The sequence below is a fragment of the Phyllostomus discolor genome, chromosome 3 (assembly GCF_004126475.2).
Source record: "Phyllostomus discolor isolate MPI-MPIP mPhyDis1 chromosome 3, mPhyDis1.pri.v3, whole genome shotgun sequence".
Taxonomy (NCBI): Eukaryota; Metazoa; Chordata; class Mammalia; order Chiroptera; family Phyllostomidae; genus Phyllostomus; species Phyllostomus discolor.
Genome location: NC_040905.2, coordinates 57,358,341 through 57,378,177, shown reverse-complemented (window position 1 = coordinate 57,378,177; position 19,837 = coordinate 57,358,341). Strand labels below are relative to the sequence as shown.

Below are 19,837 nucleotides of genomic sequence, written 5' to 3'. Positions count from 1 at the left end.
GACAAAAAACTTTGAGGGACTATGTTCATACAACTATTAACATGAGAGAAAATGAAAGACTTCAGTGTCAAATAATATGGGCTTCTTAATCTTCACAAGCACAGAAAAATCAATCAAAATATAATACTTGTTCACCATCAATATTAAGCTTGGATTTCTGTTCTTTCTGTAGCTAATCAAATTATATATAAATTTAGATAGTTAGGTTTATACAACCAAAGCAATCATGCTTGTGCTGGGCAGTGATTGCATTTGTAGCTCTGTTCATTTTAAAACTGACTCATGGCTGAATTATGAATGGGACATCAGCCTAGAATTTACAAAAGAAAAATTTTGGACCAGTGCCCCCTGGTTGTAGCAAAGCCATTTTATCAGGGTTTTTCTTTCTTTCTGTCTTTCTTTTTTGGCATGATAGGACAAGGATATTAAATAAATCATTTATTTTACTAGTTAACAGCATTGAGAGTTTGTACTTGAGGTGACTGAGACCAGCACAGCTAGACTTTACTGGGTATAGACAACGCCTTGGTTACCATCTGGCATGGCTACAGATTCTTACATCTGGGCTAGATTCATAAACATCCCTTGTCAAGACATTTTGGTGGCTGCTGCTATACCCACCTACTTAAGTTCCAAAACATTATACTTTTCAAAACTAAAGTGCATGGTAGTAATTTGATATGAATCCAAATTGTGCAAATTCATGCTTGGGGGTCTATAAAAATATATCTGGTTTATCAAAGAGTTTCAACCAAGTAGATTATTAACATCTTAAGATCTGCCTTCAAGCATACTGTTCAGAATCTTTGTCTGAGTTATGGAGCCATAGACACATCCTAGGCAAATTGCTTTGCTTTCTGGGCTGATTCAGTTTAATTTAGTTAAAACCTTTTATTCACTATCTGATTTGAATTGTATGACCATCCCTTCTTCTAGAGCAGGACTGGCTAGAAGTGAGGAAAGGTGTGAGGTCTGCTCTTCCTTTCTTCTTGTCACTCTAGCATGTTGGAAAGAAGGGTCTCACACTGTCTGTCCTGAATGTCTTGTCTTCTTGTTTATGCTGGATCTACCTCCTCTGGCATTGTGGGAAGGACAGAGAAAGGATGAGGGGAAGGGAATTGTCTCATAACTTGTTTTCACTGCTTCTCTGGTTTCCATTTTATTGGCCCCAGCATGGCAGACATCTGAAGGCTGTCTCCTCTGAGGGTATGTGTGTGACTTCTTTAAAGAGGTCCAGGGTGAGAGGTGGTTGGGAAAGGAGGGGCTGCCTCACTCTGTCTTTCTACTGTGTGGGTTCAGGTTGGAATGGTGGTCTTCCTCTTGGGTGGAATTCAGCTTAGCTAGCTCAGGCCCAGCTATGCTCTGCAGGGTTCACTTGTCTCATGGACAACTGGTGTGAACTTGCCAGCTGTCTTCACCCAACTATCCATCTCCCCAGTTCTCTATTTTTTTTTCCTCTTGAAATAAGCACTGAGGCAGATGAATATGTCTGCTGGCTCAGGAGCTGTGACATTGAAGAGTGACATACACTACTCACCTTCTCCTCTGTGTAGCCTCCTTTGAACTTCACAAGTGATTCTCTTGGATTCCTCCTCCTTTGTTTGGTAGGTGGGGAGTACCCCTCTCCCCTCCCCATGAGGAGGCAAGAGAGTTTTTCCTCACCAAATGAATTGTGTGACTCTGAATTTCCAACAAGGCTGATGATCCCAATGTCTTTCTCCTTTTTCCTGGATGTGGCTAATATAGACAACAGAGAGAGTGGTAGAATGGCAGTAGTTAATGGATAGGTACACTCAGCAGACTTTTAGTAAGCTTTGGGGAAGGGATCCATCTCCAATCTTTGGTAAATCTCTTTAGAATTTGGAGGTCTCAAGCTCTTGCTTTTCCTTAGCTTTGAGCCCTAGTTGCTTATTTGGAGATTAGTAGAAAATCTTAACATCTGTTAAAAAAAATCAGTAAAGTCTCATTTTATGTATAAAATTTGAAGCTATGACTCTTTCTAATTTTCTTTTTTTTGCACACAATGCTACAATTTAAACCTGGTAGGTCAAGAAGACCAAATGTTGAATATGTGTTTTCCTTATTTCTGCCTGGAGGTGACATTTAGGCTTTAAATAGTAATACTCATATTATGTAAAATTTTTACTCATTCTGTATATAAAGTGTGACCAATGTATATTTCTCAAGCATCATAAAAATTAGGGTATAATAGAAAGAAGTTCTCTGCAATTTTTTATACAACTAGATTCAATGAAATAAGTAAGTTCCAAATTGTGTGGCCCTAATGTTTCTCTGGTGCTAGCTTCAAAATTAATACCATTAGTGGTATGAATGGCAATTATTATCCACATACTGATTTTAATGGTAACTTAGAAGAAAATTTATTAGTTATACTTGCTTATATTTACTCTTGTCCATGTCATTTTAGGGCTCTAAATAAAAACAGAGAAGTAATTTGACAAAAAAAATGTGATGTGCTTACACGAGATTTATAAGGCAAGATTATATCAGGATTATTTCTTACCTATGAGTAGAATATTTTTAAAAAGTGGTAAAATATTGGTGGGTTAGGAGGCTAGGAAGCTAGTTCAAGATGAAGGCAAATAGGGGATGCACTAGCCAGTAATAGAAGGAAGTGGATAGGAGAGAGAACATACCAGAAGGCTAAGACCTGTAATCTGAGTGTAGGAAGACAGGTGGGAAGGGGCCAGAACTCATGTAAATTATGAGAGCTGTCAGGGAACTTTTAATAGAAGGGTATATACATTTCTGAGGGGTAGAAAACATGAGAATGTCTTCACTGATAAGAGAGGTTCCAGTGGGTACTGTGATAAATCTAATGTATACCCATTATATATTTGTGTGTATGTGACATAATATACATACATACATACATCTGCATATATACATTTATGTTTCTGTATATTGTTGATCATATTATGATGACATAAAAGAACAGAATAATGTGTATGCTTAAAAACCAGTGTGTAGATTGTACTCTCTTGCTCTATCAGTGTGGGAATGTGGCTCTTTAACTTAGAATCTATCTGTGAGAGAGAGGGGGGACTCAAAGTCTCACTTATTACCTGTTTACCAGGCCCTTACTCATTCTTGTCTCTCAAGCAGTTTTCATTCCTTTGTGATGCTAAAATGGAGTTGATTTGGTGGTTAATACAGTATCAGCAGCTAGCTACCTCATCATAATTCCCCTCTGTTATAAAAATGTTATTCTGGTTGCAACTTTAATTTCTCCACATCTTACACTTGGTCTGTACCGCAGAGGTTCCTGGAGACTCTTGTTCCTTTACACAGTCATCTCTGATTCCTGTGTAACTTGAACCCCTGAGACTAGCTCAGAGGTATATGGCATCTTTGGAGGTTAGCTGGGGAGAGGTGGCTGGGTAGGGCTGGGATTTCAGTTGTCTGGTACCTGGCTGTAGGGCCAACCTAAAAGAAGGTGTGCAAAAGTCCATTAGTATCCAAGGGCCTGCCTGCTGGGCCTGCTCTGGGCTAGCATCAGTGTGTCAAAGTGTGCGTGATGATCTTTATCACACAGTGGGGGACAGTGCTTTGCCTCCAGGGAGGTCTGACCAGATTCAAGCAGCAGCCTGGTCAGTGCTGAGGAAAGGAAACTGGAGGAAGATACACTGCAGTCAGGGTCCTAATCAAATAGGATGGAAATGGCCCCAGGAAACCAAGGGTGGCCTTATTCATGAGAAAGGAGGGGGAAATATGGTCAGTGGTGGGGCACTGTAGCTCAAAAGAAATATGAATGTTTGGGGCCTCCTTCAGAAGTCCTTCACACCAAATTTAGGTCTGGAGGACTACTCTTTCTAAACTTGATTTCCTGGGTGAGGAAATGATAGCCATAAAACCACCAGGCTTTGCTGAAGTGGTAGTTGGACTTGTGGGGGTTGAAGGTCATCAGGACATTGTTGGTTAAGGCTGGGGAAGGTGGGGACCAACTTTGGCTTTTGTTTTAGTTCACACTCAGACCAGAGACACCCTTAGAGGGTGTAGTTTAGTTGTGTGCGCATGTTCTCATGCTTTACATCTAATTAAAAAACAAAGTTTATCAAGTTTGTATGTGTGTTTTCTGACAACACTACAGCACTTCCAAGAAGGAGGCTGGATTATGTGGGGTAGGTCTAGAGCATAGTATCTAGCAAAGACAGGAGAAGACTGGGGGCTTCGTTTCTTTAAACAAAAAGCAGGAGTGGATTCAGAAGCATCCACTGTTGGTTTCTTTTTTCTTTTCTAAGGATGGTTTATACTTGCTTGAAAAATTTAAAAAAGCTCCAGAGGTTAGGTTTCTGTATTTTATTTATAGTAGATATCTAGGTTTTACTCCAAAATGCGCTGGCTCAGTGCTTGGAAGAAGGAGAATTTGTAATAAAAACTGTACAGAAGGGAAAGCTATAAAGAAAACTCATGGCAAAGGCATAAGCATTTGCATTTCATGTTTGTAAATGACTCATAGAGTAATGAAACACTTTATGATATCTCCCCAGATGAAAGTGAAGTAAAGCTTCTCTAATCAGGTCTGTCCTTAACTACGTCCTCCAAAAATTTCCTAAGGAAGTTCTGGTTTTCCTTAAAAAAGAGATGGGAGTATCTATTTGGATCAATTGCACTGGGAGGAAAAATTAGTTAATTCTCCCTACAGTGGGTGAAAATTGGAGGTTGCTGTAAGGACAAATGCACAGGAGTGGCATGCCAGGACTGCTTGCAGAGAAACTCATATGCTTGGGCTCACTGTTTGGCCTCAGGCCAAAGGCTGCAACTAACAGGAAAGTGTCAGCATCTCAATATAATTGCATGTCCCGGAGCCTATTATTGCACTAATAAAAATGCTTTTCAATAAGTCTGAGAAAGGAAGAGGAAAAAAAAAAAAAACACCAGGAAGAAAGGAATTGCCTGAAATATTTTATTATATTTAATAAAATTCTCATTAATGGAAAGAGTAGCTTTCTGCTAAATAAATGTGCTTTAATTTTATTTTCTGATTAATTTGATTTGGGAGAAAATACAAGTACTTTTTTCCAGTGTACTTTCTTAAGAGTAAAAGGCAAGTAGGCATCACTGTAGGCAAATGTTCTCTCAAGGAGAGGGAAGAGGCAGGAGGACCATGGCACTGGAAGCCTAACTAGTAATTATGTCACTGATGTACTAAGTGACCTTGGGCAAATGATTTAACCTCTCCATCCCCATATGTAAAATGTTAATGTTTCATGCTTACAAAAATCTTTGAAATAATAAGAATGTCAAAGGTATTTGACATATGTACCCTTATTTATAATGGGTGCAATAGAGAGCATATATGCCCACTAACAATGATCTTAATCACACACAGCAGCATATCTGAGATACTTTCCTCTTTTAGCATATTTCATATGAATAATTAATATTTGAAACCTTCATGAAAAAACCTCCTGGATATCCATAGGACTAAGCCCTAATAATGCTGGTGTATAAATGTAGTCTATAAAGATTTTTCTTTTGTGCTTCCTATAAAAGAAACAAACACAAATAAGAAGAAGAATAATAACAAAATTTTGTTGCTCACTTACTATGGACAGTGTTCACAATCATATAGGGAAGAAAAAGAAAAGGAAGTTCTTTTATTTTTAAGTTTTTACCATAAGCCAGATATTTATATATGTTACCTTTTCTCTTAATGTTTAGCAAAATTTCTGGCACATAGTGGGTGGTCAATAATATTGGGTTGGCCAAAAGTTTGTTTTTTTTTCTGTAAGATGGTTTCAGTAGCACTTAGTTGTCTTTATCTTCATTTGAAACAATTTTGTTAGATTGTGTTGTGACAACTGTCATATCAAAGTGCATTTAAAAAAACATCAAAATTGGTAAAGTTTTATGTAGCCATCTTAATGTTAAAGATGCAAAAAAATAAGCAATATTTTTGGCATATTATGCTTTATTATTTCAAGAAAGTTAAAAGGTAAAAATGCAACTGAAATATACAAAAAAGATCTGTGCAGTGTATGCAGAATATGCCGTGGTTGATTGCACGTGTCAAAAGTGGTTTATGATGTTTCATGCTGAGGATTTCTTGCTGGACAATGCTCCATGGTTAGGTTGGGTAGACTAGTTGAAGTTGATAGTGATCAAATCGAGGCAGTAATTGAGAACAATCAATGTTCTCCCATGTGGGAGATAGGCGACATAGTTAAAATATCCACATTAATAAGGTTATTGGTGAAAATGAAAAGTGCTTCTTTTATCTTATAGGAAAAAGCTAAGCAGACTTTTTCACCAACTCAGTATTTGTTGTATGGATAAATGCTTCTTATAAATGCTTCTTTTTTAAAATTCTTAAAACCATATGAAACACACATTATTTCCATTTTTCACAAGAAAATAAGGTTAAAAAAGTCTAAATATTTGATTACGAGCAGATGGCAGAGCCGGAATTCAAACACCGGTTTGTCTGACTTCAAGACAAATTTTCTTAATAACAGGACTTGGGCAGTATTTTTATTAATAGAGGTTACCATTCCAAAGTTTATCAATTATTATGATGGATTTATTGAGTGAGAAAGAAGTTGACATGATGAGATCACCTCCTCACTGGACTCAAAGGTTCTGCTCAGAGCCTTACATGCAAGAAAGGGTGAGAGAGAGAGGTGCTGAAGGCCTCTCCCTGGTAGAGGAGCTCATTAGTCGGCATGGCCTGTACGGGATCTTACGGACCAAATGGAACCACGAGCATTTCTCACACACAGTCATGGAGATGAGGAGTGGATGAGTGGAAAACGTAAGTCGTGAAAAGAGAGGCTCAGGTACTATTGTGAGCTGGGAAACAGGGATTCTAAAGGGAAAGAACGGCAGGTGAGTGGGAAGAGCTTTGGGCATATTCTGGAAGGGAACTGCTGTTCATGGGTGAGCTTTTCTGTCCTGATACTTTGGTAAATGGCCAGGGACAAAGAACACATATTACCCATTATTGGTAGAATGCTGTTTTTGGTCTGTTGTGCTGGTTGTCACTTATTGCCTCTTCAATCCACCCTTCTTTTCCCTGCTTTGTAATACTGGAGCTGGAACCTGTAAACATTTTTCCTTAGCCAGCTGGCACAATTTTAAGCTTTGTTGATAGGAAGAGCTGGAAGGACACTGCAGGAGGAAGGAGTTTCTCTTGACTTCTCAGTGTGTTTCTTTTAGCTTGCAGTCAAGATCACTATCCTGCTAGTTTTGCTAACATGCCAGGGGTGATTTCCTGGTGAGTTTTAACAACACTTTGAAGGGTGGCTTCCTGGCCAGTTTTGCCTGCAGCTTCCTGGAGGGTCTCACCAGAACCCCATGGGGCAGCTTCCCTGAGAGTTTTCCTTGCTTCCCAGAAGATGTCTCCTTCTTTGGCACCCCTCTTGGCACTCCCTCTTTGTCCTGGCCAGCACCGGACCAAGGCATTCCAGCTAATTTCTCAGCCATCCAAGGGCTGCAGCCGCACCTTCTCTAATGAGGTTTGACTCACCCTTAGGGAGAGCCCTCTTGCAAATTTATTCCTTCTTTGAACACTTAATCTTAGCCCTAGAAGTAGTGACTGTTCCCTTTATCTGCTTTTCTCATGTTCTATAGTATTCTCTTATGCCTTTGCAGTTACTCCTTGTGTTACAAGTTAATTCTTTTTCAAAGATTTTATTTATTTATTTTTAGAGAGGGAAGGGAGAGAGAAAGAGAGAGAGAGAAACATCAATGTGTGGTTGCTGGGGGCCATGGCCTGCAACCTAGTCATGTGCCCTGACTGGGAATCGAACCTGCGATGCCTGGTTTGCAGCCCACACTCAATCCACTGAGCTACACCAGCCAGAGCTACAAGTTAATTCTTAATACTACATTTTCTCTGTTCAAATTTCTGGTGCGGTTTCTATTTCTCATCTGGACCATGACGAATACACCAGCTTGCCCTCACATGCAGAGCCTGAGGCACAGGCCTGTGTGAGGAGTTGTTTATTTCGGAATGTAGTCTTTAAGGAACTGAAGACAAGGGCAGAGATGTTAAACGGGAAGAAGGAAGAGCCAGCACAACCATGTGTCATCTAGTTGGTCACGCCGATGGACAACTGATTTTCAGTCTCGTAGGACCTTCTGAGAAACCATGTAAAGTACATCTCAGAACAAATGAGGGGAAAATATAGAGAAAACATTTATCCTTTGGCCCCTCTTTCCCATTGCTCAGGGCGAAGGCCTGTCAGATTGTGTCAGCTTGAAAGTGGTTTAAGTCTGCGTAGAATGGGTTGTTGAAGCAGTGGTTGGAAAAAGATTTGAAGCCAACAGAATATGTGAACTGCTGCATAAAAGGTGTGTGGTGTAATTACCAAAATAAAAAATAGCTATTTAAAAATCTTTTCTTCAATGTCTTATAAAAATTTAGCTAAAATTTCAGGCTAGGAAAATTATGTTCATGATTAAAAAATGCATCAGGCACCACTCGGTTACTTCATTTAAGGTGTCTAGATCTAGTAGGTGATGGTGGGTGGTCAATTAGCCCTGTATAAAGTTAGTACTGAGCAGGGTGGTATGCAATTGATGTTAAATTATGGTACATTACTATAGGAATTTATTAGGAGACATTGCATCTTGCTAAGGCAAGAGGCCCACTAGTTCAAGAAATGGCATGATCTCTGCCAAAGCCAAGAGTTCATAGATAACTATGGCAAGGAAGAGGAGACATGGTCAGAAATTCAGGGAATATCAAGAGATGGGTCAAGATATGCTAGTAATTTAGTAAGCAACTTAAAGCAAAGGCTGGATACTAAGTGTCCCATGATTTTAATATTCCTAGGTCTACGGATGTGATTAGAGAAAACTGACTGCAGGTGAATTCTGTTATTGACTGGGGAAAGTATGGAGTGATAGTGATACCCTATATTCTATTGCTATCTTCTATTTCCACTTAGTGGGAGAGGGAAAGGTCTACGTCTTGCTTACTCTTCCTTCAGGCCACTTCCTGACCTGAGGTCCAAAATTCTCTCTCATCCCTGTTATCTGAGGCCCACTGCATTTTTGTTTTCTGTGACTGGTTTTAACTTACTATTTCTATTTCCTAATCTGTGAGTAAAAATTACAAGGCTTGACAGTTATTTTGAAAATATTTATACTTTTAAAAAAATTTTGTTAGTTTTGTTTGTTCATTAGATTCCACATATAAGTGAATCATATTGTGCTTGTCTTTCTCTGACTGATTTATTTCACTTAGCATAATACTCTCCAGGTCCATCCATGCTGTCACAAATTAGATATCGATATCTTCAGAAATATTTTTAATTCAGAGGAGTATTTTGAAAAGATTTAGCACTTTTGAATTCCAGGAAGCTGGAAGTTTATGGGAATCATGAAGAAAGGATATATAATTTTCTGCAATAGTTAATTTTTAAAAATATTATAAAGGTTAAGACTGGAAGGGAGTTGGAAAAAAATGTTGGAGATGGCAGTAAGAACGAATACTGGTTGTGTTTTCAGGTTTTGTGTTAATGCCTTCATTTGATTTGTTTAGAAATTCTAACAGAAACACATTATCTTAGATTTGTGGCTGAAGAAACTAAGTGCAGAGGGGCATGAGTAACATGCTCCAGGTGACACAGATTAGCTGTCCAGGACTCCTCTGTCCACAATTGTTCCTTCTTCTCTATATCCCTGTTGCACATTTTGGATGTAGTATGTGTGCTTTTTGGCCTTTCTGATATTCAGACCTATACTGTAAAAATGTTTTTAAACTCAGTATCTTCAGTTAAAGACAAGAAATATTTCTTTAATATTATTAGTGCCTAGTGATGCCAAAAGGATGATGAGCTCTGTGTGGTAGAGGGAGCAGAAGATAGGTCCGGTGGATTGATGCCATTCTCACTTACTAGCTGGTGACTATAGGGAAGCCACTTAAACTTTCTCTGTCTCAGTTTTATTATTTTATAAAACAGGCATGATACAATGATCTACGAGCAGTTTTTTAGGATGATTGCTGTAGTAGCAGTTCCCAAAGTATGTCCTTTGAAATACCAATTCCAAAAGACACTCCTCTGCAAAAAAAACTCCTTGCTTGAGTCATTTTGTGAAATGTAGTGTACTGCATAAACTTTTTAATGAGTCACTAATGCAGATTACCATATTCAGGAATCTGGAAAGTTCAGCAAAAAAGGAGTGTTGGGAACCTCCCTGCCTGGTTTCAGAAGCTGTGACCTCTCCCCTACCCCCCATGGCTAAGGCTAAGTTAACAACATTCGGACCATAAGCCACTAAGGAGACAAAGCTTATTTCCCTGGCAGGGGTGCCGCTTCTGATCCTTTTACTTCACCATGCCTGGCCCTCAATGCTTGATCAGTTAGCCAATGACAGGTAAGATTCCCCAAGCTGGGAATGACCTAAGACAGGCAAGATCATAGGGAGGTCCCAGGGAAGGACCTGGGGGGCTATAGCAAAAGGGGGTGATGGACCCTTGCCACTTGACTTTGACACAGCCTGAGTCCTCATTCAATTTTCGAGAAGTCTCCTAATCTCTTGGCTGCCTTACTTCCCCTGCCTGACTTAAGCCTGAAACAATGATTTAAGCCTGAAACAACGCAGGTGGTGGGTGTAGCCCTCTGCTGGAAACAGCCGGTACCCTAGGGCAATCAGGCCTAAGAAAGAATATGTAAAATCCTATGAAATCTTCTTTGTTTAGAATGCTCTCAATTAAATGATAAGGGTCCAAGTAAGAAGTGAGTTTGTTCACTTGGCTCTTTAGCTATCTGACCCTGACTCAAAATAGGCCCTCAGAGTTCTTTATATGTTATCTATTATCTATCTATTTGTTTGATGTTATCTATCTATTTGTTTGATCCTTACTGCCTAACAATGATTAATAAGCTTTACCGGTATTCCTGTCCAAAACTAACCCAATAAAAGCCCATTGAAGAAAAGACTCTTGGCCCTTCTCCTTTGAGAGACTGGCCACCTTTCCTCCCCAAGCAGATCATGTTTGGTAGACTCATTCTCATCCTGTGGCAGCTGGCGGGAGCCCTGTGGGTAGATCTCCCCCCCCCCCCCAAGGAGGCTGTTTATCTATTTTGACCAAGTGTTTCTTATACTTATCTAACTAACCATTCTCTTTTGTAACATATATTAAATAGGTAGAAGGCACCCTGAGAAACATAAATAATATGTTGTGTCTGTGCTCAGATTTCAGGATGTGATCCTTAGATGGAAAAGAATATTGGCTGCTAAGATCATATGGGAATACATTAAAAAATTTAAATAAAAAAAAGCCAAGTGTGGAAGATACTCCCATTCATGTTAACAAAAGGATATATATTCTTAAATTGTATTAAAAGTTTTGGAAGAATGCAATAAACTTAGTAATTGTTTCCTCTGTGATGGTGTCTGTGATGAAAGAGAGTCATATATATGGATATATTTACTCTTATTTACCATTTCAGTATTTTATCATAAGCAAATATTACTTGATTTAAAAAATAGTTAAATGTAACAGTGAGTACTGGTGAGGTTGTGGAGAAAAGGGAACCCTAGTGCACTGTTGGTGGGAATGCAGACTGGTGCAGCCACTGTGAAAAACAGTATGGAATTTCCTCAGAAAACTAAAAATGAAACTGCCTTTTTTTAAAAGTAGTATTTTTTAAAAGATTTTATTTATTTATTTTTAGAGAGGGAAGGGAAGGAAAAAGAGAGAGAGAAACATCAATGTGTGGTTGCTTGGGGCCGTGGCCTGCAACCCAGGCATGTGCCCTGGCTGGGAATCGAACCTGCGATGCTTTGGTTCATAGCCCGCACTCAATCCACTGAGCTACTCCAGTCAGGGCTGAAACTGCCTTTTGATCCAGCAATTCCACTGCTGGGATTATACCCTAAGAATCCTGAAACACAAATTCAAAAGAACCTATGCACCCTTATGTTTATAGCAGAGATATTTACAATAACCAAGTGCTGGAAACAGACCGATTGCCCATCAGTAAGAGAGTGGATCAAAAAACTGTGGTACATTTACACATTGGAATTCTACACAGAGGAACTCTTGTGTAGGAACTCCTACACCTTTGTGTCTTCATGGATGGAACTAATGAGGATTATGCTAAGTGAAATAAGCCAGGCAGTGAAAGACAAATACCATATGATCTCACATTTAGGTGGAACCTAATCAACAAAACAAACAAGTGAGCAAAATATAACCAGAGGCATGGAAACAAAGAACAAACTGACAATAACCAGAGGGCGGGGGAGGAGAGGGGGATAATGAGGGAAAGAAAAGGAAGGGTCAGGTCAAGGAACATGTATAAAAGACCCATGAACAAAGACAACGGTGGGGGGAGGATTGAAAGTGGGGGGGTGAGTGGTGGGTAGGGTGGGGGAGAGTAGTGGGGGAAAATTAGGACAACCGTAATTGAACAACAATAAAAAATGGAAGTTAAGACAACATAGAAATAGTTAAATGTAATAAAGAGGACATACTAAAATGCACCTTACTTACTGATGATTTTTAATAGATTAAATCTTTAAGAAAGTTTTTATAGTGTTAAATCATTTATTAAACAATATTTTTGTGAAATGAAATTTTATGATTAGCAGGACAGTTTCTACATTTGTTATGGGAGCTTGCCAGTTTGCTAATGTAAAAACATCACTTTTTTTACTTTGTTATGTGAAAGCTTTAGCAAAGATGCTAATTTCCCAATTGGAAGCCAGCTTCCAGATCTCCTACACTACAGAAACCAATACTAGCAATCCTTAGTAATATTGATCTGTAGCATTGTTTCCATTGATTGTTTAATCCAGATTCAGTTTACACTAATGTTATCTTTGAAAATTTCAGAATAATTTGCAAAAATTTCAGTAGTTATATAAAATATATTTTATATTTCTTGGCTTAAGAATTTGAAAACTCATTTAAGCTAATAGACTTGTTCAGAAAGGTCACACTCTGCAATATCTTATGGTTTCAAATCCAAAAGGTATGAAGTGTTATAAAGTACATCTTATACAACAATTTCTTATAAGGCAGAAGAGGTGGATTTGAATATGCAGTGATCGATATATAAACAGGAAAGGAAGAAAAAGCTTCTGTTCCTATTCACAACATAAGGAAGGTAATTTGCAGTGTATTTCCAGTACATGAGGTACTTAAAGCACATTTGGCAACACTTAGCAGTAAGTGGCAAATCATTGTTATGTCTCTCAGTACCCTGAACACTCTCATCCATCCGGTGTTGGGGCATTAGAATAGCTCAGTGGCTATATCTGCTCTGTAGATCTTGCCAGTCTTTTGATTTTTGAATTTTGTCTTAAATCAACTGGTGTGTTATTTAAAAGTTGTTCCTTAGGCATAAATGGAAGCTACTGGTTTCATCCCTAGTAGGGGGGAAAAGAAATAGATATAGCCTCTTGTTTTACCAGCATCCATCCTTCCTTCCCCTGCCCAACCCCTGGTCAGTTCTCCATTACTGATTTCCCAATGGGCTCCACCCTCTGATCTCTAGCTAGAAAATTCACCATTTCTTAGTGGAGTGGAATTTCCTGTTTGATATCCATCTAAAAATAAAGTCAGAGGGAAAGAAAGGAAAGGAAGTTAGAAAGGTCAAAAGAAATGCTCTGGGGGATATTTCTTGTTTTCAGAAGTGGCAGATTAGCATTTAAACCAATAAAGGAGAAAGCAGAATGGGATTTCCTTCAGGTACTGCTTTAGTCTTCTTTCTTGTTCCTGTCCAGGTACCCACATTTGGACAACTGGTAGGCAATAAAGAACATTTTTACCAATCCAAACCATCACTACCCAAAAACAACGTGCTAAAAGCAGTGAAGCTATTAACACAGTTTGTAGTGTTGGGAACAATCTGATCTTTATTCCCCTCAGCTGTGAACATTTGTTAAACAATTATACATCTGTACCAATATTATGATGAATCTTGATTGGTATTTAAACATTTTTAGAATGTCGTAAAGGAGAGATATGATAAAGATAACATTTATTAATTTGTTTTACCATGTGTTAGGCATTATTTGAGGTGCTTTCCATGTAATAATTCATTTCACCACCATGTCAACCCAGTGAGGTAGATACTACAAATATTATTCCAACTTAGATAAAGAAAATGAGGCATGGAAAAGTTTAATAACTTGTCCACAGTCTCACAACTGGTGAGTGATCAGTATCGGGTCCCAGGCAGCCTTGTTGTAGGACGGGTGCTCTTAACCACTACAAAATACAACACAATCTCTTTGTGAATATAAAGAATTATAAAATGTAAGGAAATATGATTTTTTACAAGAGATATGCATATTTTACTTGCTTAGTTATGTATTGTATCACAGAATCTTAGAGAAAGAAGACATTAGCAAGAGAGTGGTATTGAGGAATGATATTAATTGAGTAGCTGTTAGGTGCCAGGCTTAACATGCATGAAGAGGTAGAGAAAGCATGTAGATGTCTCCATTGAAGGGGTCAGTGGACTTGCTGTAAAGATCTAAATAGTATTTTAGGTTTTGTGGGCCACATATGTCTCTATTTCTCCTCCTCTTCCCTTTCTCCACCTCTTCTTCCTCTTTCTTCTCTTCCTACACCTTTTAAAAATATAAATATCACTCTTAGTTTGTAGCCATACAAATCTGATTTGGCTCTTAGGTCATGGTTTTCCCACTTAGCTGAGCTGAATTTGCTTGCTTATATGTTAAAAAGGTAGGATGAGCTTCAGGGGACAGTTCATCGAAGTTTTGGTTCCACGCTGCTGAGACTCACTGCGACCCTCTTTAGGGATTTGTCCTCAGGCTTTTTCTTCCTTCATTATTATAAGATGCCTGTGAAAACAGGTAGAGTCCGATACTTTCTTACTCATATTTGAGGGATGGTGTATTGGAGAAGAGAGGTCCTGTACTCACAAATACAAAGCACAAACCCTAAGCATCACTCACATGCACAATCTGAGCTTTATACAAATGTGAAATTGATTCCAGAGACCAGGATTTATGGTGCTAACTGGTTTAGGTATGAGTTGTGTGATGTCTCAAGGATTGTGTGTTAAGAGAGATGAAGTTCTCTGTGGCTCCAACTTATTAGTATAAAATGGGTCCTGAGATTCTGCATTTTTATGAGTTTCCAGGTTGTGTTGACAGTTTTTGATCCATGGCCCACACTTTGGGGAACACAATTTATCTTAAATAGCATGACTATGAAATAATCAGGGATTGGTAGAATAAATGTTGGGAAGGTAATTACAATGCTTAGACATTTTTAGAATTATATTTTCTTAACTGTTAAAAATAATGCATGTAAAATATGTGAGCTAGAAACATATGATATGAATAATAGCTATTGCCAAGATTTTACAGTAAGCAAGATGTTTATCATAATAGAGAGAGGAAAATTCAGAGCCAATCGTGGGGAGTCAGGAAAGGTGGAGATAGATGTGGGAGAGGAAGCCAGGAAGAGAGAAATATGAGCCACCTTATGTGATCACACTTTTACTTGTGAATGGTTATGAAAACTGAAATGAGACTGGTATTCACATGGAGTACAGCAGAAGTGAAATCTGAGGACACCAGAATCTGAAAGGCAAAGGATGACAATGTGTGTATTGTCTCAGGAATTATCAGATGCATTAGGGGTATCAGCTGAAAGGATTGGGGAGTTATCACACAGCCCAGGAAAAGCCACCCAATTTTTTAATATCCCAGTTATATGCAGTATTTTGTTAATCACCCCAGAAACTTTGTGGATTGGGTATTATCCTCAGTTTTAAAAATGAAGAAACTGAGGCTCTGAGATATTAAAGAAGCTGCCCAGGGTCTCACAGAAAGCAGATTTGAAATTTGAGTCCCAATGGTCCAACTATAAGACCCATACTCATTTTATCCCACTAGTCACTTAAAAAACTTTGAGGGAAAACCCAAAGTAACATTTTGAAAAATGATATAGTAGGTGCGTCCAGTGGTGGGTTGAGAATTTCTATATGGAAGGAGTTTGGGGGCAGCAGCCTGTTTGCAGGTATGTTGCGGCTAGAGGGTCGTCCTGAGGCTGTGTTTACATAGCCAGCACACTGTTTCTACTTAGGTCATACGTTTATTTGAGGTGGTTTTTGGGAGTTAGCTAAATCCCCTCCAACCCACTTTTTCATGGTGTCCCTGTGTGGGACCACAATACATAATAGACACAAAATTGAGCTTCTCTCTTGCTGTCTCTGAAGCATCTCTAAGGAATCTTAAAGGGAAAAGCACTGAAGTGTGTACTTCCTGTTACTCCAATTTTATAAATGAGAAAACCAAAATCTAGAGATTTAAAGTGAATTCTCTAGGATAACACAGCAAGTTAGTAACAGAGTGACTCCAAGGACTATTAAACCCAAGTGCTTAGAGAGAGATCAATTTCTTCAGTTTGTGTTTAAAACACAAATAGAATTAAGACAATTGCCTCAGTGTTGAAGTATTTTGAGGCTTGTAGATGATAGAATATTTTAGATTTAGAATTTGCTTTCTCCATAGAAGCAGGGTCACATGAGGCATACTGGTTTTCAGAGTTCCTTTTAGTATTGTATAGTTTTATTATTATTTTTTGTTTTATAATGTTTTTGTTACATTATTAAAATTTTGAAGATTTGGGTAATGTTTTATCAGAACAGTATTACTTTTCTAAAAAATATTTTATTTTATATGAGTAACCACATTCTTAGCTATAACTAATGCTACATACAGAGGTCAATGTTTTTGCCAGCAGACTGTGTTTCTGAATTTAGGTTAAAGTCAATAACAGGTTAAAAGAAATTCACTGTACATAAGAATTTTTTCTTTACTTAAATTAAATGCATTACTTAAATTACACGACACATGTGTCTATGTTATTGTGATTTTATAACTGTCAATTATATTGCTGTTAATTGCCAGTAGGGCCTTGCTATAAAAGAGTCTTTTAAAAAATATTGAAGAATAAATTCATCTGAATTCAGTATTGACTCTGCCTTCTATTAGGCTTTTAGCCAAAATGTGACTCAATAGGGTGAATACAGTAGCTGGAGCAATATAATAGCTTCACCCTTGGAAATCCTTCGGAATAAAATGGTAACCACAAGGGCAAAGGGGCATGTCTTCACAACAGTGCCTTTCATTGGTGCAGACGGTCAACTAAAGGACAACACACACTATTACAGGCTAGATGTATAATTCTAATGGCTCAACTATTTGGCAGGAAGCATCACATACATAAAAGGTCCTGAGACTAAAATAAAAAATATTCATGCTACTGAAATCTTAGTTCCCTAGATAGAAAAAAAAATATATTAAAGACAGATTGCCATAAGGTGGGGAGGGGGAGAGAAGGGCAGGGGCTGCAGGCTGTTGTGGCTAATTTGGACTATTGTAAGGGTGTTCAAAATTATCTTCCTCACAGTTTAGTTGTATTTTTCAATCCTGTTACTCTTCACTTCTACTCCACACTCATCACCAGAATAAACACAGTATTGAATATGCTGGCTTGAGGTAAAAAAAATCACAAGTTCTCTTCTAATATGTTCTCTGAAGAACATTTTTTCCCCCATTCTTGAAATAGGGATTCTTGTTTTTCATAATTAGGAGAAAACTACCATTTACTTTTCCCCAGATATATTAAAAGCTATAAAAAATGAGATGACTACCTTGCCAGTAATAGGGCATTTACTTATGGAGCATAAATGCTTTTTATTTGAAGGTTTCAGGTCCCAAATATTCATTTGTATAACTCCCTAGTAATATAGGAAGATAAATATAGTAAGTTCCTATGAATAGACAATTTAGGGATTATTTATGTTTTTTAATCTGCTGATTTAGTTTCAAGTCTTCTTATTTTCTGTCGAATCAAATATAATTCATAGCATCAGTTTCACAAAATGAAATAAAGACCCATCACTAAAACAGACTTTGTTCCTAGATCCAAGGCTGGGTGTTTTCAAATCCCTACAGTTCCTGAAGCACATGGCCTTTCTTCGCACTCCATTTTATGCTAAAGGACATCGAAACATGCTACCTCAAACATGCATGTCACTTTGGCATAAGGATTATTTTGAGTTGAAGGCAATTAAGAAATAGCAGACCCTGGAGGAGATCTCTACACTTCCCTTTTCTATCTAAAAGCAGGATACAAATTTCCCTTTGTGAAGGTATGTCCACCATCCCTCACTTGTACCTGGAGGAGGGGAGCGATCTTATCACAAAACACGGAAAGTCAGCACCTTACTAACAGAGCTTTCCCTTATACATTTACTTTCTGTTTATTTCCCCTAAAAGCCTAAATTCTTGGTCCTTTGTTTTGTTACTTCTCTATAATTTATCGTCTTTTGTTAAGATTGTATACAAGGTCCCAATTTTAAACACTCATTTGAATTACTCTTCACTGAGTTTACCTGTGTGTATACTCATTATACTTGTAAATGAACTTGGTTTTTTTCCCTCCTGTTGATATGTCTTATGTGTGTTTAATTTGCAGCCCCTGACACTAAACCTAAGAAGGTACAGGGAAAGTGTCTCCCCCCCCCCCCCCCCCCCCCCCCCCCGCTTTTTTTAGAGTGTAGGGGGATGGCAGGGAGAAGAAGGAATGAAACATTGATGTGAGTGAGATACATTGATTGGTTGACTCTTATATGTGTCCCCACCAGGGACTGAACCCACAACCCAGGCATTTGCCCTGATCCGGACTCAAACTGGCGACCTTTTGCTTTGTGGGACAATGCCCAACCAACTGAGCCATGCTGGCCAGGGGGAGGAAATTTTTTTTTTCTTCTACAAAGCCTACCTTAAAAACTCAGATTTCTATTAAACTAAAAGTTTGTTGCTTGTTTGTACTGGATAGCTCTATGTGATCAGTGTGGCCAGTGTAAAACTTAAGTTGTGATATTTTGGTCACTGATTATGTAGTTTATATTAAAAACTAAAACAAAAGCTTAGTACTATATTTGGTTAATTCAAAGACCATATGTACTGTTGGCCAAAGAGTTTGGCTTTTTCTGTAAAATGGTTCTAATAGCACTTAGTTGTCTTTAACTTCATTTGCAACAATTTTGTTAGATTGTATTGTGACAGCTGTGATATCAGTGTGCATTAAAAAAAACTTATCAAAATTGGTGAATTTTTTTGCAGCCATTCTAATATTGAAGATGGAAGAAAATGAGCAACATTTTCTGCATATTATGCTTTATTATTTCAAGAAAGTTAAAAACGCAACTGAATCACAAAAAAAGATTTGTGCAGTGTGTGGAGAACGTGCTGTGACTGATTGAACACTTCAAAAGTGTTTTGCAAAATTTCGTGCTGGAGATTTCTCACTAGATGATACTCCACAGTTGAGGTAGACCAGTTGAAGTTAGTAGCAATCAAACTGAGACAGTAACTGAGAACAATCAACATTTGTACCATGTGGGAGATAGCTGACATACTTACTTAAAAGGTCCAAATCAACAAAGTTATTGGTAAAAATGAAAAATGTGTCTTCTATTTTATGGAAAAAATTGAGAGAACTTTTTGGCCAACACAATAATATATTGTTTTCTATGTTAAACTCTTTGCACGTTCCCCTTTCTCCTTGTCCCAACTGGGAACTTGTCATCTTGATTATGCTTTTCAGTAAGATAAATTACAGTGTTTACTGAAGAGACAGTGAGTCAGTCAATCTAATGTGAAGAATGATGTATGGATTAGTAGTTTGGAGATTTGGATTCTGTTTTATTCCTTCTGATAGATCCAGGGAACTGGACAGTGTGTGGATCTGGAGGTCAGGGACAAGATTTCCATCCAAGACCCTAGGGGTGGTATTGGTAAGGGCTGAAGTCCGAGGGGACGAAGCAGTCTACAATCAGGGAATCTACTCAGGAAAGCAAGATAG

The 19,837-nt window shown here is 38.1% G+C and overlaps 1 long non-coding RNA gene across 1 annotated transcript; it reads left to right on the top strand.

The window, feature by feature from the left end:
- The first annotated feature begins 6,081 nt into the window (after positions 1-6,081).
- LOC118499483 lies at positions 6,082-19,463 on the top strand. The gene is made up of 3 exons (XR_004901981.1): positions 6,082-6,186; positions 16,686-16,691; positions 19,403-19,463. It is a non-coding gene; the product is annotated as an uncharacterized LOC118499483 (long non-coding RNA).
- The last annotated feature ends 374 nt before the right edge of the window (positions 19,464-19,837 follow it).